Raw genomic sequence first — 6,718 nt, forward strand, 5'->3', positions numbered from 1 at the left:
GCTTGTGGAGGGTCATTGGCATTTAACCAATTTGTAGTACAGCTCAATAGAACTGTCCTCCTTGAAATGTCCCTTCAGTAATATTTTCAGCTGACACAGATCTCTCTTGATTTCTAGCTTATTGCGTAGGCTAAATCCTGGACTGGTGGTGTTTCAGAAATGGCTAAGCTGAATGCCTCTGATTGGCCAATGTGTTCATAAACTCAACAGAATTGCGAGTGATTGATTATAATGTGCAGTGCTGTAAAACGCTGTATATGCGACATGTGGAACATGTCATCACGTTGTGACCCTAACAACTAACACTGTGAATATAACGTAGACTCTGTGTAACACAAGCAGTTAACGGCAGTTTAATGTTTGTCTTGTGTCCCATATTTATTTATATTTATTATACATTATGACTTATATAGCCTACTTTTTACAATATATTCATATTCTAAGTAGCGATACATGTCACAGGTATCATTGGCACATGCCGTTTTCGTTGACACTTGTGACATGTGCAGGTATACTATTTTTATCAGAAGTAAATAGACTCATTTAGTGGTTTTTGATTGGCTAGGCTATTTGATTGGCACATGCCACTGAATGCTGTGCAATACCAGTGCTAAGCATGGTATTCATCATGAAGCTCCTATTGTATGTTGCTGATCAAACAAACTGTAAATTAATCATGGGTAACTACAAAATACCGCATTTACAGTCGCATCAGTTACTGCAAAATTGAATTTTTGTACTGACACAAACTGTACAAATCAACACAATATACAGGAATATAACATTGGTCAGTGCAATCTATCTCATCTATGGCTTTAATGTTTCATACAATTATTTTATAGAATTAGCAAATAAAAATTTAAACCATTTTATAACAATGTGAATATAATTTTATCAAAAAAAAAAATTAACCAGAAACCACAATGTCTTATCAGTTAAATTTCGTTCTGCCATTAAGTGTGTGTTACAGTCTACGTTTTACTCTGGCTGACAGAAGCAGTGTCACAACAATACAGTGACATTATCCACATGAATGTCACTGACACAATTCTTCGTGCGATTAACTTGCATTAAACGCCATGTCAATTAGGGCCAGATTTACTTTCAGTCTTTTGTCATTATGATGTACTGAAGATGCACAAGGCCATTGCACAGATTCCGAAATTTTTCGACCTCACGCTGTGTGAATCACTTTTACACACTGCCCCTGAAACTTTCATCTGTTATATATAAAAAAAATGTATATATATTTTTCTGCATTTTTAGCATCCGTAGCAAGCATTTTGAGAGGAGTTTTGACAATTCAGAGCGACCCTCAAGCGAACGGCAAAATCCAGAACGGCGATTTTCAAGTTCATCCACTTCGTCTTGCAGCACAAAGCACTGTATATAGTTGCTTGCACACCGAGTTCACAGAAATTGGTGGTCGTCTTTTTAATATGTGGCTCTAGTATCACTAGCTAAGCGTCAAACTGAGCCACTGACATCCTGAAGTAAACTTTGAATCACCTGGGATAATCCCACTGCTCTTTAATAAGAAGGGGAACTCTCCTTCTCTCTATCTCACTTGGACTTGGTGTGCAATGACCTTTATTTTTGCACCTGACCTTACTGAATATGTATTTGTAAGAGTTTCCCCTTCAGATGTAAAACGTATGGGAGGAGAGTATTAAAATGAATCACACAATGTGATTAACTAGGGCTGTGCCGACCTTGGTGTTGAGGTCATAACCGCACTCCTTTTTTTGTTGGTTTTTTTTTTTGGCTAGAAAAAGTTACAGGTGTGCATATGGTGTGGAATATGTAGTATAAACAATAGTCATTGTTGGTCAGTTTACTGTCTTCCATCCTATGTTCAAGCGGCTGCTGGAGAGAAAAAAACATGCGCAGGGGAGAGGGACAGTCCATTAAAGAGTAACTAAACCCTAAACCAACTTTTTTTAGTTAATGATCTATAAGAATGGGGCTTTATTAGTGCTGTTCATTGATTCGAGTAACTTTTTTGACATTTGAGTATAAAGTGTTTTAATTCTACAACATATCTCTCCACCTTCAATACCATGACTGAGGTGCCCTTGAGCAAGGAATCGAACCCCCAACTGCTCCCCAGGCACTGCAGCATAAAATGGCTGCCCACTGCTCCGGGTGTGTGTTCACAGTGTGTGTGTGTGTTCACTGCTCTGTGTGTGTGCACTTCGGATGGGTTAAATGCAGAGCACAAATTCTGAGTATGGGTCACCATACTTGGCTGAATGTCACTTCACTAATCACTAATATGGTGTAAAAACGTCTGAGTGCTGCCCTCTTCAGGTTGAATGGTGGCTACTGCAGTTGATTTTTCCTATTGGATGTTGCGGTGGCAGGTGACGTAAGCGGTTTCCTGCTCACCACGCCCCTTGGTACGAGCTACCACGCCCTTGGCAATATAAAACCATCAAAATCACTGTAGTGAGTCAGGAGCTGGAATTGCGAGTATTGGTAACGACCAGGATAGACTATTATAGCATCTATTTAGCATAGCAATTATATAGTTATTTAGATTATTTTGTGTAGCCTATGTTGTTAATTAGCATAGTTTTTAGTGTAATGTTAGTATTGTTAGAAGCACAGTTAGTTAGTAGCATAGTATTGCATCAGTTAGGATAGCTTCAAGTTGGCGTAGATTTATCTGTATTTAGTACAGTGTTCAGGATGGTACGTAGGTGTAGTGTTGCTGGTTGCATGCACTTGGCCTGGAAGACCGCGAGTTCTCGCCTAGAGCTGCAGTGTGCAAACTGCATTTTACGCGGGATTGCTTCTCCAACGCAATGGAGGTGGAAATGGGCTTCTCCACACAGCTCGCGCTGAAAAGCGACGCGGTGCAGGAGTTAAGAGCGCAGTTTGAGCCAGCGGTTCGAATTAATATGAACAGACACCTCGACACCCTCCACTTCAGGTGAAAGTGGGGGAGAAAAGTCCTCTACTTCAAATGATCGTTCTGTTGCAAAGCTACTTTACAGTCATTACTCAAAGCGTCACTACAGTCACTCTCCATTTTAGCGTCTCAATCCGTCACTGCGGGTCTCATGTTCACGCCGCTCTTGCTCAGCCCCGCCCTAGGTTCGTCCCCTCTATCTCCGCTGTGATCTGCCCACTTTTCAGCATTTTTCAAATATTGTCAGTGGGTGGAGTCAGGCTCTGAGCAGGGGTTTAGTTGAGAAGGGTATTCCTGCACAACCGGAGGCTGCAGTTTCAGGACCGCAGTTCTGGTACCGCAGCTTTAGGACCCTAGTTTTTTTGTGACAGCGCCACCTACCGTACTGGATCAACACTAATTAAAATTGGTCGACGTGGACAGCAATCAAACGGTGAGTACCGATATTTAATTCAGTTTTATTTTATAACGTTTGAACGGTGCGAAGTTTACATAGCAAGAACTGTTAACTATAAATTAATGATTAATTCCCACCAAATTAAGAATTTGTGAGCTAGTTTTATTTAGGGCTGCAACTAACGATTATTTTGATAATCGATTAATCTGTCGATTATTTTTACGATTAATCGATTAATCGGTTTATGTACTTATATTTTAGTTTTTTCCATTTTTTCCCCAAGTATTACTGTTTTTTTCTGTATTTTTGATCAAATAAATGCAGGCTTGATGAACAGAAGAAACTTCTTTCAAAAACATTAAAAATAGTAATGTTTCCAACTTTTGGTCTGTACTGTATATATATAAATAAACATTCTTGAATCATTCTTGTGTCTTGTCTTGTCTTGCCTCTCAACATCTTTTAAAATATCAGCTGTAATTTAGTGACTCCATACGCTGATTCCAACTTTAACTTACCTTATAATGAGCTAATTCACCTTAAGGAGGTTAATCAATATACTGTATAATTCAGGAGACTAAGACTTTTAAGGTTCTTCATTTTTTACAATTGTTTTACATAAATTTTACAAAATTGATATTTCATTTATATTTTGTGTAAATTCATGTTTAAATTTAAAATTGTGACTCAAAGCACACTTAGTAATTAACCTCTGCTGAATTTAGAATCAAAAATCCCATTTAAAAACAAATACTACTGAGATTATTATATATATACAAAGTAACGTGACTGCAAACTAAACCAACAGGGTCCTAGATCTGCGGTCCTGAAACTGCAGTCATCGCCATATCGTCCAGTACGGTAGGTGGCGCTGTCACGAAAAACTAGGGTCCTAGATCTGCGGTCTTAGATCTGCAGCCTCCGGTTGTGCAGGAACATACTATTGGTTTAGTTACCCTTTAAACATATGGGTGATTTATTTGGTGTGTCTGGTTATAATTAATTACCAGGCTGGGTTTCAGTACTTGTCTACAGATAATGTTCAATTAAATATACAAAATACACACAAACACAGGCATAAGACAAAAGCATAAACACTTGGAGTTATATTTGAACTGTATGTACTTGCCATACTGCTCTTATGTGGTGGTATAGGCTATTAACAGTTGATATTATTAATAAAAAATGGCTATCAATCTAGTGCATTAGTCAAATATTGTGTTGCCTATTTGGGGGCACATTTTGGCTTTGAGCCAGATGACAGCTGGTGAATTTGGAAGAGGCAATTTGCCATATTTGTAGGAGAAAAGTATCCGTCACTGGAGGAAATACTACTATAAGATCAACTATCCCCTGGTGTTTGCTAGCGGACTTGGGAGCAGCACACCTACCTCAGGTAACATTACGCCTACAACATCAGGCCAGCAGTGACAGCTGGGAGTCTCCGAGCAAAGTATAAAAGTGACAGCAATCAGTGGCGAGCATTTGGTTCAAGAAATGGTGTCATTCCTCACCGTTGAGAAACCAAAAGTACTCAAACAATGATCTCTACGAAGTATCCGTCAGTCAAGGATGGCATAATATATGAGCTGAAAGACATTGATCATTTCTCAGTGACATCTGCAAGGCCGGCTCTAGGTTATTTGGTGCCAAAGCTTTTGGACAGTCATCTGAGGTGAATTGAGCTGTTCACAACATTTTGCATATTTACACAGTTGTGAAACACACAGTTTGTTTAAGCAGCAACATACAAGGTCATTTCTGCACTGTTTTCATCGGTTAAAGCACTGGGTTGCATGTTTTCTGACTTGAATAAACAGCAAATGGCGAGCGTGTGAGCAAAGCATGTTAAGACCAGAGTGATTTTGTGTGTCTGTGTGTATGATTTTTTTTGATGTTTGGAGTTTCTGAATGTCATGTGGTCTGTGAAAAACTCAAATTTTGTTGATGACCTAACGCAATGCTCTACCAACTGAGCCACATTGTGTTGAATATAGTTAGAAGCAAAGATTAGCATACCATGCACAGTGAATGTACTGCAAAACAATACAAGTGTGTAGTGTGAGTAATCTGACCAAAAAAAAAATTATTTACATGAAAGCATTACACTATTTTAAAATGCATCACTCACGATGTCCGGCTTGTGTGAAATTATTCTCAAATCTTTCTTTTATTACAAAAGAAAGCGCTATACTGTACATAATTACTTTCACCACAAGTATGTATAAGTGGATAAAACAGGATTTCGCTTTCATTGTTCGTAATATCAACTTAAATTTTAATCAAATTAAAACTTACCCAGCATGTGATACAAAAACAATCTAACAAAACAAACCTAATTCTTCAATAAATGGCACTGGAGAAGATAATGAGCATAAAGCAAACGTTTCATCCACAACTGGTTACACGGTGCTAAAGGAAAGAGATAAACCAGCACTGACAGACGTCTGTGCTTCACATTAAACTAGATCCAGGGTGAAGAAGCATTTTCATTTCAAATGCAGCCATAAGAGCTACTTACAGCTTGATAAAGTCAGAAATCAGACCATGTACAATAAGGGCCATATACAGTATGGTACATTCAACACTTTCCTCTAGTGTTTACACAATTTCATACTATAACAGCCCATATAAAGAGTCAAACACAGGTCATATTTCACTCCAAAAATAAAAATGAGAATACTACTTCACATAAAAGCAAAACCACTAACTTTTCTTCTTTTTGCATTTTCAAATGGTGATCGTTATTATTGTAATACTGTAAACATTTATTTTCCTTTAATTAAAAGCTATTTAACAGTACTTATAATATCTAACCACTTTACAATTGATCATTTATTAAAAAAAAAAAAAAAAACTGCACAAAAATGTGGTTTAAAATGTCTCGAGCCAAAAAAAATAAAAATAAAGGAGTAGTTCACCCAAAATCAGATTTGGAGAAATGTGGCAATGCAACACTTGCTCACCAGTGGATGCTCTGCAGTGAATGGGTGCCGTCAAAAACACGAGTATTTTTTCCCTGAAGCAAAGGTTTAAAATGCAGCTTTTCACTTCTCAAGACTTTAACTGATGGACTGACTTGAGTGCTGTGTATTATTGTGATGTTTTTATCAGCTGTTTGGACTCTCATTCTGACGGCACCCATTCACTGCAGAGCATCCATTGATGAGACACTGATGCAATGCTATATTTCTCCAAACCTGATGAAGAAACAAACTCATCTACATCTTGGATGACCTGAGCGTGAATACATTTCAAGCAAATTATAAATTTTTTGGTGAACTATTCCTTTAATTCTTCACGCAAAATTATTTTTTTTCTTTTGGATGGGAGTGAAATATGACCTGGACAAGTTCTTAAAAGCCTTCATGTAATCCACCCAAGAACATAACTCAAAAACGTCTTCC

Source organism: Carassius carassius, chromosome 16, assembly GCF_963082965.1.
Source record: "Carassius carassius chromosome 16, fCarCar2.1, whole genome shotgun sequence".
NCBI lineage: Eukaryota > Metazoa > Chordata > Actinopteri > Cypriniformes > Cyprinidae > Carassius > Carassius carassius.